At 26.2% G+C, this 16,601-nt stretch overlaps 1 long non-coding RNA gene across 1 annotated transcript; it reads left to right on the forward strand.

Moving 5' to 3' along the window:
- The first annotated feature begins 14,001 nt into the window (after positions 1 to 14,001).
- LOC129609324 (uncharacterized) lies at positions 14,002 to 16,337 on the forward strand. The gene is made up of 2 exons (XR_008696943.1): positions 14,002 to 14,184; positions 15,913 to 16,337. It is a non-coding gene; the product is annotated as an uncharacterized LOC129609324 (long non-coding RNA).
- The last annotated feature ends 264 nt before the right edge of the window (positions 16,338 to 16,601 follow it).

Consider the following 16,601-nt stretch of genomic DNA (forward strand, 5'->3'; position numbering starts at 1 on the left):
AATAGGCAAATTAATTAATTTGAAAAGGTTTGAAAAGTTATATTACTAATGCTCTAATTTGAATATTTGGGCTAAATTTAACATTTGTCGATGCTATTATCTTAAAATGTAAAGGAAAGATCAACCATTCACGGCATAAAATTACTAAAATTAAAAAAGTTAAACTCCATATTTTAAATTCAATGTGTATACTGGAGTCATATTGCAGTAATACATAGTTAGATTAAGGACTATGCACTCTGAATCACATGTTCACTTAATATAAAAAAATTTTAAACATGTTAATTAAAGAAAAAAAAAACTATTATAATAGAATTTATCAAATTACTTTAGGTTTGCATAATTGCTATAAAAATTGTTTTAAACCACATGATAATTTTATTGTATCATCTTCTCACACGAACACATGCGTTAAATGTTCTACATATCGCAATCTTGAAGATTTTTTATAAAAATTAATGATCTTATTGCAAAACCATCTATGTTTATATTATAGCCTTAATATAATACAAAAGTATTTTTTTACAAACATGTTTTATTTTACAGTCAATTTCCTGACCCAGGTAATATTACATTCATTAAATTTTGTAAAGTTAAAGACAAATTGATCAAGTACGTATGTACAGTCATAGCCACAATTATTTTCACAAGGCAAAATTTTTGTAAAATAAAAGTTTAAATTCATATAACTTCTACAATTATTAATATTTTAAGTCCATATTTATTTTTTAAATTCATTAATGGTTTACATATCAATACATAAAAACAAAAAGCAAAACAAAAAAACACAACAAAAAATAAAAACAAAAATGTAATAGCCAAAATTATTTTCACACATTCTCATAGCGTCCAAAATTATTTTCACACAGCTTCAAAAGGATTGAAAACCTAGAAATAAATTTTTAATTTTTTTTTTATTTTGAAAAAAGAATAATCAGACTTTAACCTAATATTTGGTGTTTCCTCCCTTAGTATCAATGACCGCCTGGAGTCTTCTCGGCATTGATTCTATAAGTACTCGCTCCATTTCAGAAGAAATCGCTTCCCAAGCATTTAAAGTGTCCTGCCAAGCCTCGTCCTGACATTTCCCAATTCTAGCAGGAATCAGTGATTTAAGGATGTGCCAGATGTTTTCAATTATATTTAAATCAGGACTCTGCGGGGGCCATTTAAGAGTATTTTGTTCAATATCTGACAAAAATTGTTTAATCATGTGGGCAGTATGAATAGGCGCATTGTCTTGTTGCAAAATAAAATTAGTACCAATAAGTACATCGCCAGCAACAATTGCAACATTATTCAAAATTTCTAAATAACTAGATGCAGTCATTTTATTGGGGCATAAAACAATGGGTCCTTTACCATAATATGAAACACATCCCCATATCATAATTTTTCCTCCATTAGAATGACGTGTAGGGGCAGTAACTGCTCTAGTTTTTTTATGTATTGTCTCAGAATGATAATAATGTCGCCCATAGGTGCCGTCTAATGAAATCGTAGTCTCATCGGTCCATAATATTTGCTTCCAATACTCTAAGGACTTATCTTTATATTCCAAAGCAAATTGCAATCTAGCCTCTCGATTTTTAGGAGTAATATAGGGTTGCTTGCGAATGACGTAAGATTTAAATCCGTTCTCCTTAAGTCTCCTGCGAACTGTTGTCATACTTACTTTATTTTCCCGGTTGTCGTTGAAGTTAGACAACGCTGATTTAAAAGTTTGGCGTGGATATATTTTAAAAGACCGACATATAAGTGTGTCATCTTTTTTATTTGTCACTCTTTTTCTCCCTCTCCCTGGTAGGTTCTCACAATTATGATGATTTTTATATTTGTCTACAAGGTAATAAACAGTTCGCCGATACGCGTTTCGATTTTTAATTCTGCTTTTTTAGGCATTTTGAAAATTTATATGCACTTCACTGGAACGCAACTTTAGCTCTAATGATTGCAAATTAATATTTTTTCATTTATTATGATGAATTGTGTTCAAATTTACAACAACAAATCAGTAACAGTTATTTGAAGACCTCTGAAAATAATTGTGGCGCCATTGACGATATGTGAAAATAATTTTGGCTATTAGATTTTTGTTTTTATTTTTTGTTGTGTTTTTTTGTTTTGCTTTTTGTTTTTATGTATTGATATGTAAACCATTAATGAATTTAAAATATAAATATGGACTTAAAATATTAATAATTGTAGAAATTATGGGAATTTAAACTTTAATTTCACAAAAATTTTGCCTTGTGAAAATAATTGTGGCTATGACTGTATATGTGAGTAATTTGCTTCTTCAAAATCCATTCTAATAATTCATACTGGAGATTTTCTTATTTTATCTTATATCCATTGGTGATAACTATAACATAGTATTGGTATTTCTAAACTATACTTTTTCAACTTCATTAATTTTGTTTGGGATACCTTTACATGTTTTAGCTTAAATATTGTCAAAATATTTTTAATTTTCAAAAGTTTTCAATTGTTAATCGAAAACGTTCTTTTTTTTCTTTTTCTTTAGAAACACTGGCATAAGGATTAAATTACGAAGATTTCGGTCTATAAGAAGTTTCAGTAAAATAGCTAGCAATATAAAGTAAGTATATGTATATGAGACTTACATAATGGCGCCATTGAATAATGATTTTCAAAGAATTCAATAATAATGTGAACTAAAAGTAACAAAAATTTTCAAAAAACTTTTTCAAAGTAGAATTTGTGCCAATTAAGACGTAAGCTTTGGCGTCAAATTGATATAATAATTGTTTATGTTTATACATAATGTAGCACAATATTCAACAACAATAAATCGAGCAAATCGAATTTAAAGGTTTTGAAGGCTATAGAATATAGAACTAGATTATCACTAAATGGAAGGAATTTTATATGTATGTAATACAGACAAATAATATGTCACAAACTCTTAATTCTACCTTGTTTTAATTTTTTGCATTCTTTTCATAGAAAAAATTTTGAAACGAGAAACATTCGATATAAAGGTATGACGTTAATGAAGATGCTGTTACAATTTCAATCGCCTCGATCATTAACGTTCATTCATGATCATTACCGACATTTGTTTTTAAATCTTGAATTTTTTTGCAAGAGAAATTGGAATTTTTGAACTAAAGTTGGTTGCAATGGATAAATCAGAGATAAGACACCTCTATGTAGAGAGTTAGAAAGATGGTCTCCTGAAAAGCATGTTTTATGGTTTACAGTACATGATGCTTGCAGTATACCTTATACAGGGTAATAGGCATACAACAACATATACCATGGGTTACAGGATCAAGAAAGGGTAAAACTTTTGTTCGATAGTCGGTGTCTAATATCAATACAGGATTGCGAAATACAGGGATTTTAGAGGCATCGAATAAAGTTTTTTGAAAGGGCTTATTAAGAGTTTTAAAATAATTTGTAAACCTTGTACTTTCGGAATGAGAGGTACTACAATTAAGAAAATATTTATTTTTTTTTTTGTTTTTTTATTCCCAGATTCTTATTAGAAATTTTTCAAAACCTCAAATTTTTGGGTTTTCAATTTTTGCCCTATTACTTTAACTTTTATTAAATGCAAAAATAATAAAAATAACGTTAATGGTTCCAAAGATCTGACAAAAAAAAAGTGTGTATTGGAAAATTTCAAAAATTTTATTTAAAAATAAATTTCTAAAACTTGTTTTAAACTTAATTTTATTCTTATTGTTTTGTAATTATTTTTGATAAGAATTAAATAATTGTGTTATTAAAAAAAAATTTATCCCATTAATTAAAAAAAAATATCAGGTACATAAATTTCAATAATTCAAAATAATGTCAAACTAAAATCATTGTTTTCGATAATGCAAAAGAAATATACCTTCAGCAGGTACATTATTTTCAAAAACAAAGTATTATTGAAATAACCTTTTGAGTACAAACCAAGTTTAGATATTATTGAATTTGGACAGAATTTTAATAAAACTGCTTTTATTTCCGATAAAGTTCACAGGGTTAAAAATTACTGTTACCAATAATTATTACTTTTGATAATTTTGTAATTAATACGCCTTTTATTGAATAGCTAGTGCTCGTTAGAGAAGTGATTAATTTTTGTATTTAAAATAGAATAAAAATTGATATGTTTTCCAATGAAGGGTATGCTAACATTCACTTGGTGTATGGTATGGCAGGAAAAAATTCAGCGTTAGCAAAAAGAATTTATGAAGAAAAGTATCCAAGAAGTGAACCAAATTTTAAGGGAAATCAGAAGAAATCCAGAAATGAGTACAAGAAGGGTAAGTGCTAGAGTAGGAGTGCCTCAAATCTTTGTGTGAGGTATGCTAAGAAAAGAAAAATTTCACTCATAACATTTGCAGCCGGTACAGAGCTTAGAGTTGCTAGACCCCACAATGCACAAAAGATTTTGCCAAACAAGTAAAATGTGACGGGAAATGATCCAATTTTTCATAAAAATGTCTTATTTATAGACCAAACAACTTTTACCATGGACGGAATTTTCAATTTCCATAGTTGCCATATTGGGCAAAGGAGTTTTAAAAAATGTTTGGTGTGGCATTATTGGAAAGATGTTACTTGGTCGGTATGAGCTTCCAAATGTAAGTGGGCAAACATATCTCAACTTTCTTCAACATGATTTTAAAGAAATTATTGAGGACACCTTACCCCTATCCATGAGAAAAAAAATTTATTTTATAAATGATAGTTCCCCAGCACATTCTGAAAAGAAATTAAAAAGATATCTGGATCAAAATTTTGGAAGAAAATGAATAGGAACTCGGGATTCAATTCCTTGGCCAGCAAGATCCCCAGGTTTGACTTTGATGGAGTTTTTTATGAGGTTATTTAAAAAATTTTATGTATAAACCAAACAGTAGAAACCCGAGAAGAACTATGGATTAAGACAAATGAAGGATGCGATAGCATCTAAACTAACTTATCAAAGTTTCCTAAGGTTCAATCGAACCTAACAAGAGATATGTAAAATATATAGCGCAAGAAGTTGGACATTTTGAACATTTAATTTGGCATTATTTTGAATTATTGAAATTATTGAACTATTTATGTACCTGATGCTTTTTTTTAAATTATTGAAATAATTTTTTTTTTAAATTTAAATAATAATATAATTTTTAACAAAAATAATTACAAAACAATAAGAACAAAATAAAAATTAGAACAAGTTTTGCAAATTTATTTGAACCACGTGAGAATAATGACATGGATCTTGTCGGGTCGCTGCAGACTTATGGTGCACCTCAGTCGCCTGGGCCTGGACAATGGCGACACTTGCAGATTCTATGAGGATCAATGGGCTGACCTCAGTGCACCTTCTGGGTGAATGTGATACTCTCGCTCATACCCGGGAGTTTTACTCTCACGACGACGGAGCTGCGGTCTTCCAAGCAGCACAAGTTGCTTGAGTTCATCAGGAGAATGGGTCTTGAGTGTGTGTGCACCTCACTCAGGACGTATTATTACTTCATTATTACTTGAAGTTTTTATTTTTCGATTTTTATTTAAAATTATCATTACTTATTAAACCTGTTGTATTATAAATGAAATAGTTTTTTACTTTTATATAAATAGATTAAATAAAATAAAATAATTAAGTTTTATGATAATTCCTCATTGAATTGCGCTAAATTTAATTGTCTGCACGTGTGCTATTCTTCGAGATTTAATCGTAAGACAAGGGGTTAATATTAATAATGTATAAGAAACTTAATTCACACTAAGAAAGAGTTTTGCATCGAAATAACTGCCCAAAAACAAAATAAAATTTTAGTCGACAATGAACTAAAATCTTTGAAAGCAACGAAATTTTCCATACTTCAAATCTAATAAACTGTATTGTACCTTAATTGATTTCACATTTGAATGCGATATTTCATACACAAAAATAGTCTTAAATATCTGTATTAAAGAACTACAAATGAATAAATTAAAATTAAAAAGAAACAAGGAAACTACCATTACAGTTTTTCCACTCCATAATATAGTCTAATTTTTCAGATTTTGCTCAATTTTATTTATACAAAGAAATTTGTTCTTATATATTCAATTCTATTCTTTTAAATCTGTCTGTACATTACCCATTCCAACCTGTAAATTCGCGGAATCTAATATTTATTTTTCATTTTCTCAAATATTCATTCAATACAAAATTTCAATATGATTTTCTCTATTTCTTTTACCCTTTCCTCAATTTACTACATCTGTCGAAATTGGCCAGAATATTTAAAAATAATGTCTATGTAGGTATACATAATTACAATAAAAAATGAAAAAGAAAATAGCAGACAGGTGAGAAGAAAAAATACTGGCGGTAAGCGGCGGGTTGTGTTCCGTTCATTTTTTTTTTTTTAATTTTTCTAACAATTTTGTGCTTTTTTATTTTTTGCAAGTTTTCATATAAACGTGTCGTATAAAGAATTTTTGCCATTAAACAACCAAAAATACAATCATATAATAAGAATATGAAAAAAAAATTAACAATCATCTGACTAAATAATAAAAATAACTACAAAAATATTTTTAAGCGTGTTATTTTTTAAAACAAAAGTTCACCAAAAAAGAAGTATCCTGGCAATATACAAAATGTATAGAAGAAAAACAATGACTAAAATTTTGCACATATATTATAGAAGTTGAGTATGTAGTAAGTAAATCACTGTGTACATATGTAATTATGTACAGAAAAATTTTCATATTTAGACTTGTACGTTTCATATTAAAATCGATAAATCCCATATATTATGTAAAATACATGCAGACAATATTTTGAGAAATAGCGACTTTAACAATATTGTATACTTACGGACACAACGAAAATGTTACAAAATATATGATAGGAGTAACAATCGAAAATAATCGATAAACCGACATTCCATCATGATTTTATAATATGCATACATACATACATACTTTTATATTTACAGATATTGCTATAATAATCAGAATTAATAAAAATGCCTTACAATATTGTAATACATGTATCTACATACACAGAAAGTGTTGTATTGACGAGGAAATTCAAATTTGATTTTTATTTGGTTTATTTTTGAATATGACATATGCATATGATATTTTTAGAATATGACACGTGTATGTATATACATATATGTATAAGCAAGTCCACTGATGTATATGAATATTGTCCTTCTATTATTTATAACTACATTGGTTATATTCCATGTAAATATATAAGCATTTGGATGTATAAAAAGTTTCAGATTTATATAACGAATAACAGACCATATATATATATATATATATATATATATATATATATATATATATATATGTATATAATATCCACGTATCATATACATTATAACAAATTTTATTGAACCATTAGTACCTTATTAGTTTTGCTGAGTGTTACTAAATTTATGAAATTAAATAAGCTTAAATTAAATTAAAGAGAAGAAATGTAAGAAATAAAGAAATATCTTCATTCAACTGCAAAAATATTAATCAGTAGCCTTGAAGCTTCTTCGTTCATAATTTTAAAAAAAAAACTTCTTAAAGAAGAATTTTGTTAAAAACGCGATATTCTGATTAATTTCTGTTTAAAATTCAAGTACACAAATTGTACCGAAAAATTTAAAAATTCAAAAAGAAAGTTTTTTACACATCTTTCTTCCTCTAAAAATTATAATCTCTTAAAGTCTTAAAAATGCCAGTTTTTGACTACTAATTATATGGGAACAAAAAACATTTTTTAAATTCTGCAAAATGGAAAAGGATTACTGCAATGCAACAAAGTTAAATATTGAAACAATAAAATGGCCTATAATTCTATTTTAGAATACTCATGATTCCGTTAGAAGAAAAATTTTTTCGATTTCCGCTTCATTCTCCAGTTATCGCCTCTGTAAAAGAAAAAACCTAACGATAAATGCCACGCCATCCAAAAATATAAGTATTTATATTTTACCGCCAAATTCTTTCAAATTTTTCTTCCTTTCATTCAAAATGTATGCAACAATATGAAATATTTTGATATTTTATCCCATAAATGCTCAAAGGGTTGAAAACGCCAATAATCAGTATGTGCCCAAATGCTAGAAAACGGCCGCTTATAATTTATTTCAAGTAAATATGAAGAAAACTCACACAATCATATTTTAAGTATTTGTTCTTTTTTCTTTTTTCAAAGGAAGAGTTCTATTTTAATAATCATTGGCATAACCAAACTTTATTAAGTGATCATGTAACTTTAAAAGTAAATAAAAAAACAGTAACTGTTATTCCTTAATTACTGTTGAGGCTGACACAACATTACTTAATATAAACCGGATCCTTAAGTTACTTCTTATGTGCTCTTAAATTTAAAGATATCAAAAAAAATTTTTAAATATTTTGAATTCAATAATTGATTCAAGTCTCCTATAAAAACATTTGTATGTCAAAAATTTTAAACTAAAGATAATTCATTATATCACTTAATCACTTAATTACAATTATTAATTACGACAAATTTTAATCAGTGACGGAGCCTATAACACAAACTACAAAATTTTATTGAAGGTGGAACTTCAGGAAATTACCTAATATATCATTATACCTGCAATACACAATGTACAACTTTTATCAATTCATATATATAAAAAAAATTCTTAATTACAGATACACTTAATAATTACTTTGAAAATTAAATAGATATGTTTGTATTTTTTCTAATAACATTATCGCACTGGAATATCTCTTTTGAGTATAAGTTTTTTAATTAAAGTTAAGAATAATTTAAATCTATGAATTTTTCAGTACCCATATATAAATAAATTGTTTTTTTCTATATGTACTTGTAAAATGTCATTAATTTTAAAAACAAATAATTTATTTGAAATTTTAGTCACATATTTTATTTTAATAATCTATAGTACATCAAATTGCCGCCTCATATATGTACATATAGCATTGTCAATTCAGTGCGACCAAAGATTTTTAAAGTGTGATAAGAGTCAATTTGAATTTTAAAAACCTAAACAAGTTATGAAAATTAATTAAATTCCAACTATAAGGTATTTGAAAGAGTGACTTTTCAGTTTTCCATTGCATATTAATTTTTTAAATCGGTTTATAATTATGGAAGTTACCTACAGCTATTTAATTCGATACACCTTTTTGTTATAACCAAAAATTTCCAACTGGGATTTTTATGGCTAAATATTCATTTTCGGCCCTTCACCAGGCACGATTCTTTTTCATAAAATTTTTTCATACCTTTCTGTCCCCGAAAGATTGCATCATATTACAGTTTCACCCTGTACAGTTTGTATTGTAATAAAGTAAGGCTTGTGCATCTTTAACTTTTTAACATTTGTTTGCGCAGCAAAAAATTTGCACGAATTTTGAATAGCAGAATATTATATCTTTTTTTAGTGTCACGAATTTTTAAAATTTTGTCAGAACAAGACAAAATCTTTTGACCTCCACAAACTATACTTTATGATGAATTGGCTTATTATACATATATTTATTAGAGTGAGAAGCATAACAAGAATTAATTTAAAATTGGGAAATAGCAACAATGTTGAACCATTTTTGTAAAATAAACCCCAGGGTAGCCTCTGCACAATTTTAAAAAGGTTATCCATAAATTATTCTGAATAACAACTCTTTGTTGAATATCATGAATGGCAACCCAAAATTGCTATAACTTTTAAATGATATTGGCACGAGTACAAAATTACAAAAAAAAAACTTATAACAAGTTCACCTCTTGAAAATTTCATGCTACTCTTTAACTATTAAAATATCTGGTCTTTGATTACTAATCTTCTATAATCTGTTTACATATACGTCGACATAGGTACGTATATACCAAGATTTTTTTCTTAATTACTTGTTATTCTAATATTGAAAAAATCTTACGAAAAAGAAGTAAGATTGCGATCGGCAATTTTTCTTTTTTTTTTTATAATTTAACTTTAAAAACTTGGTATAAAAAAATAAAAACTTTACTTAAATTTACCGTCTTTTTTATGCTGACTTTGATTGATAACTAATCAAAAGTCAATCATATGCGTGATATTATATTCCATGTACATGTATATGTAAGAAGATAGAAAGAATTTAATATACTAACATCCTTAAGTTATTTTTAGTTGGGTAACGTGTAAAAAGTAAAAAAATTAAATTAAAATTTTATTTTCAGAATAACAAATTTACATTTTGAAGCGCGGATTTTTTAAACACACTTCTATAACTTTCATATGGATGAATTAAAAATTTTGACTAATCAAGCAAATACGTAATTCAATAATATTGTATGTAATTCATTTTACAAGTAATCTAAAATGAGCTACATACAATGAGCTGAATACTGAGTGCTAATTACTGATAATTGTGTGGTGATAGAGTTGCTTTACGGTATTGCTTCCGACAATTAATAATATAATTGCGCAGAGTGTAATTTTAGAAGAAGTGAACATTTCCATTGGTTCATTTCTTTTACTATTTCGAAATTAAATGAAGAGGCAATTTAAAATTAAATAGCTCAATAACCGTCAATAGCTTAATAGCTCATAAACCGTGTCAGCTCTATGATACCAATACGAATGAAGGACTTTAAATGCTGTGTATGAATTACCACACTATTTCATACGTGTTTCCCTAGTTGATATTTCTCCACTGTAATTTGGCAGTTGGCGAATGTATGGCAGTAACCACCCTAAGTGAAGAAATTTCAACGAGTTTTATTAAATTTAACAGACCTAGTAAAATATTTGCTTGTGCAAAATTTCAGTGCAGCTCATGATTTCAACTGCTTCTACCGAAAATAATGGCCATATTATAATATTTGCTTTTACAATGTTTCGCTACTATGTACATCAAGTAGTTTCTAAAATATGACTAAATAACTATTGGTCATATTTTAGAATAAGTTGTATGGCGGCTATCACAAGAAGTCAAGAAATTTCAACGATTTTTTCACACATAACAGCTTCAATAAATTCTAAGATATAGCTTAATAACTTTTAAAATTGCAGGGCAGTTATCCGAACCACTGTTTCGATCACATCCAATTTAAATACAGTTCTGGCATTTACTATCTAAAAAAATTACTAATATAAAAAGTAATTCCAGTGATTTTAAATACAATTTATTAGACTTACTGAACTCCACTAAGCACAAATTTATATTGCAGATTTAAAGTTTATTAAGTTTTTTCACAATTTATTTATTCAAAAAAACTCAAAAGAATTAAGCTTAAAGTGCAGAGATGTACTGTCTTTTTTCAATATGAAATGTATAAACGAAAAAAAAACAAAATAGAGAAAAACTAATGATTAGTTAGTCAATCTGACTAGTTTTAGGAAGCCATGACCACCCAGTTGTTTTTTAAGGTGGGTTAAAGTCCCCAGCTAATGGTAGTTCTGGCGACAATACAAATTCATATAGTTTTATCTCTTGATAATTATTTTGAACACCTGTTTTAAACAAAAAGCATTTGTTATCATCACAATAAAAAATTTATCGACTGACTTTTATAAGATTATAAGATTTATTTTTTATTCAAAATTCCTTACCCGCAGTTTCTAATAATTTTAATTTTTGATAATCTTTAATTATCAATTCTGTGTTAAAACTCTTAGTATTATTTTATTTTTTTTCAAATTTATACTGGCGACTAAATTGATAGACATTTTGATATTTGATTTTAAATAAAGATTTTAAAATATTTTAAAAAGTACTTGTTCTTCATGATAAAATTAATGAAGTGAGTAACACAACTTTCAGTGAATAAAATATTAAAATTTACAATCAAAAACAACAAAAAATCCAATTAGAAAAATTTAAGTATATATGCAAGTAGCTAGAAGCCATTATAGCATTCATAATATTGAAAAGTAAACGTTCATAATAAAATTGTTGAACGTATAGTGTATAATAGCTATTATTGTGCAAAAATTCACTTGTCTATTGCGCTAGTCTTCGAATGACTTTTTGCTTTAATGAAGATTTTTATCAAATTTATTTTAGCATTTTAATACCTACATACATATTTATGTTTCAGCGCCCCTATAGGCGAATTATTTTTTTTTTGTTTTATTCTTTTACAAATAAAATTATTAAAGTTGATGCATCATAACACATTCTCTTTATTATTTTGATTATTTTCCACTAAATGTAATTTATACACTGGAATAACAACAGTGTTATATCAACATCTAAAGATGAAGATGTAATTAATTCATTCTATAGTGTTGTTTTTGTGTTTATGTACCATTTTTTTTGTTTTCTTTATTAAAAATTTTAATTTAATTATTGTACGTTCTTTGAAAATTTTTAAATTAAAATATATATTTTCTTTCATATAGACCAGTAGAATCTACATAATGTATGTATGTTCATATAAACATAGTTATAAGTTTTTGTTGAAACTTTTATCAGTGCCGGATTGGGTTTTCTTTTTATTTTTCTGAAAGGAACCGCGGTCCATTAATTATTCTCATTGCTACTTTTGCTGAACCGCAAAAACAATTTGACCGGGTATTTGACCGGGTACTTGCTTGTTGTCATCCTGTTTCGAGAAATATACTTGGGTGAAATTGAATTCATTTTTGTGAATTGGGTCGAATAGATGCTTATCTCCAATTTGGTTTTAATTTTCAGTCTATATATTACCGCGTTTTTGTCTTAAAATTTTGAACATAATTTAAGTGAGAAAATTTTTTATTTTTTTTCTAATTAAAATTGATTTGGAACCAGATTTGGTTTTATTTTTTTTTTAGTAGCCCTCTACTGTTCAAAGAGTTACAAATATGAAAAGTGCTTAACAATTTAAAAATTAAAATTTACATAGTCAACTCTTGTAAAACAAAAAATTTTTTTTTAAATATTCTGTTTTGAGCAACATTTTTAATGGTTGTTTTGACGGTTAATTTATTTTTTTTTTTAATATGACTTTGTGTACAATCATTTTTGTATCTTGTTCTTCACATCTTAAGCTACCACCTAAGCTGTACAAAAAAAAAAAATTTGTTTTGTTTTAATTTGTTGCTTGTTTTTTTTTTACTAAAGAATCATCATCACTTCTTAATAAATATCCACGCGTAATTGTTCCATTTACTATCACCGCCTTATATTTAACTTTAATTAACATATTATAAACATGTTGGACGCGATTAAAATATTTATGCAGTCAACTAATGCATATATACATACATAAGAATATATATATATTATGAAATTTGTATATAAAACAAACCATTCTACTATTCAGTCTTAAATAACAGTTTCTAACAAATAAATTTTGTAAAAGTTAATGAAGTAAAGAAGCTGTAAAAGAAATAAATTTAAGCACTATAGATTGCACGCACCTATACCAATATACAAACATTTTATATAATAAACCCCTGCTAAAAATCGTTTTCGGGCTGGAAATTTATGAATTACCAACTTTAAGCAAAATTATTGAATTTAAAGCTCGTACCTAATTTTTATATATATTTTTTTTTTTTTTTTCATAGCGCCATAGAGTTTAACTAGGTAGGTGACTAGCCTGCCTTAGTTTTATTTATATTAATTATTTGAGGTTATTAATATTTACTGTTTATTTTTCTTAGTTTATTTTTTTTAATATCGAATATTAGGAATATTTGAAAATTACTTGTATAATATTTTTATTAGTATTGTATATTAAGTTATAATAATATTGAATATAATTTTTATAGTGACCTAACCGGGGTTTGAACCCGAGACCCTTCGGTTAAAGGACCGGTGCCATAACCACTGCACCAATGGTTAGTGTTACTAAAAATTTTTGGAAATTTTGAAAATTTCCGAATTGTTCTATATTGAGGTTACTTTATTCGAGGGATTACTGCATTTAAAATCATGCAAGCGAAAGTATAAAATTTTTAATTATGAAATTAAAAATAATAATAAAAAAAAAAAACAATTTATAGCGCTGCGCGATGCGCTTATATTTAAAGTTAATATTTAGTTTCTTGTTGGAAATTAGTGAGATAAGTTCAAAAACACTTTTGCAATTCATCCACTTACATATTATTTATATTCAACATAATAAATAATTTAGTGAATAAATTAAATGATAAATTTAATTTTTTTAAACATAAAAAATTAAAGAACAGCATTCCTATATAAATAATACCAACGTTTGTAATTTAGTAATGATATTGATGAAGGAGAATTATAAAGGTGAGCTACACTTTAATTAAATGTTAGGAAATAATTTGAAAAAATCGTTACCACAATATAAACATAGATTATATCTCTAAGAATTTTCAAATTTTACAAAATTATATGATTAGTCTGTTCAGATTCTGAATGTCATTTTTCAAAACTTTTATAAAATTCAATTATAATTAACAGCAACTTCTTTGAATTCTATGTGTATTTTATATTGAAGGAAAATGTGCTTTGGTCTAATATATAATTTCTTTACGAAAATTGAAATTATTATTGAAATTATTATTATTATTTAAGAAAATTCTTTTCAAACGATTGGTCTCAAAATGAAGATAACTGTAATTCCACTACTATTCACATGTTTCAAAAACATGTGGATTCAATCAATATTTTGTCAACAGCTTAAATTTTAAATTTTCAAAATTTCGATTTCTCTAATCTTTAATTCTGCAATTTGTAAGCAAATTCTCTAAATCCAACAAAACCCTATATTGCACCCAACTCCTTTTTCTTCTTTTAATCAATTATTCACAAAATTTACAGTTTCTGTAACACCAAGAGTCAGAACTCAAATAAACTAACTATAGTACAATAATAAAATAGGTGCTTTTTTAAAAAGTTAAAAAGTAAAAGTAATTAGTGCAATAACGTGGGCTTTTGCATATTTTCCTTACATATTAGTACTAAGATTTTTCAAATTCAAAATAAGCATTAAAATCTTTTTAAGAAAATATTTTTAAAATAATCAAGAATAGATTTCGAATTCCAAACGTAACTCAGGGACCTTACTATATGTAACTCGATTTTCGTATTCGGTATACGAAATGGATTTTATACGAATACAATCAATTTGTATGATACTACCTTTCCAATTCTGCAAATATGCAAATTGACCTCAAAACGGCGAAATGACGCTAATCTCATGAATTTCAGATTTTTTTGTTCATTTTCATAACGCAAGTGCTTGTTACTTGATGTTTTTTTTTTAATTTGTTTATGCATTGCTATGCATTTACAAACACTAATTATTATTAAGAATTACTGGTTTTGATGAAGAAAAGGAAAACAGGTTTTAAAAAAGAGGAAAGAGATTTTTATTCATAAATTATTGAAAATCTAAATTATGAACTGTTACTAATATTTTCAAGAACTTTTTCTAATTTTAATTTGACCAATTTAAAATTATCCGAATTTAACCAAATTTTCAGAAATTTTGAGCCAGTGCTATTATCATAATTTTGTTCTTAAGTTAAATTTTAGTTTAACAATTTATTTAAACTTGTAAATTTCAGAAAAGTTTTAGATTACCTGCTGTTTAAGTGTGTTATTATTGTGCATCACAACAAATTATGCATAACAACAGCTTTTCATAACGAAAGGTTAATAAATAACATTTTAAGTGTATTTAAAAGAAACCGAGTATATCGTAAATCTTCAACAAATTATTATGAAAAGGTGTAAAGAATTTTAAGTTCATTCTCGCAATTCATCATCTACTTATATAAAACATTGTATGTTAAAATTTATGACATTCAATTTAATAAAAATGGAAATCAAAATTCGCGTCTTATAATATTATTGGAATTCTAGACATTAACTATTTAGAAATTGTTAAAAAATTACTATTATAAAATAAAAACAAAATTAACATATTAATAGAATTTATTCAAATTTTTATTTTTTTTTTGTTCCTTCTACGACTTTATTACACACACATTTTTCTTTTCTCTATTCCAGATGAAAGGATGTTGTTACTTTTTATTTATTTCGGTATATAAAGAAGATGTTGGAAAAAAAACAACTATAAGAAAATATGAAAATTTTTCTAAAAAAAAAAAAAAATTCTTGAATTGAAGCCATTTTTAAATAACATTTTCATTCCATTACTTGTATACAGTCGGTCGGTATTCAGGACCCGCTGAAGTTAAAATGAAAAGCAAAACAAGAAAAATCAGAAAATTTCAATAATTATAAAGCATTCAACTATAGAGCGCCACTTATATAATAAGAAAAAAAAAAAGTAAGTAACGGGAGGTTATGCTAAAAAAAAAATAAAAAAATATGAAAATTTCGAGAAAATTTTTTTACACTTTCTTGAGTCCATAAGAGGACTTTTACTGGCTGGTTTTTTTAAAAAGAAAAATAAATATAATTTTTTTTTTTAATAGAAAATGAAAATTTATGAACATGTTCTTATTTTTTTTTCTCTTTTTTTTTTGAAAATTTTAATTTAATTTTATATTATTTATTTATTTTATCATTATTTTCTCTGATTTTTGTTTTTTTCTTTTTCCAATTCTATAAGAGTGATTGAGAATAAAAGAAAATAACGTACCTGTGTGCTGTGTGTGCCTTGAATCGACTTTCACAATTCTAAAAAGAAAAATTTATTAATTTCAGACACAAATTTGTTAACAAAAGCAAAG

The sequence above is a fragment of the Condylostylus longicornis genome, unplaced genomic scaffold, assembly GCF_029603195.1.
Source record: "Condylostylus longicornis isolate FDR11 unplaced genomic scaffold, ASM2960319v2 ptg000038l, whole genome shotgun sequence".
In the NCBI taxonomy this organism is placed as follows: Eukaryota; Metazoa; Arthropoda; class Insecta; order Diptera; family Dolichopodidae; genus Condylostylus; species Condylostylus longicornis.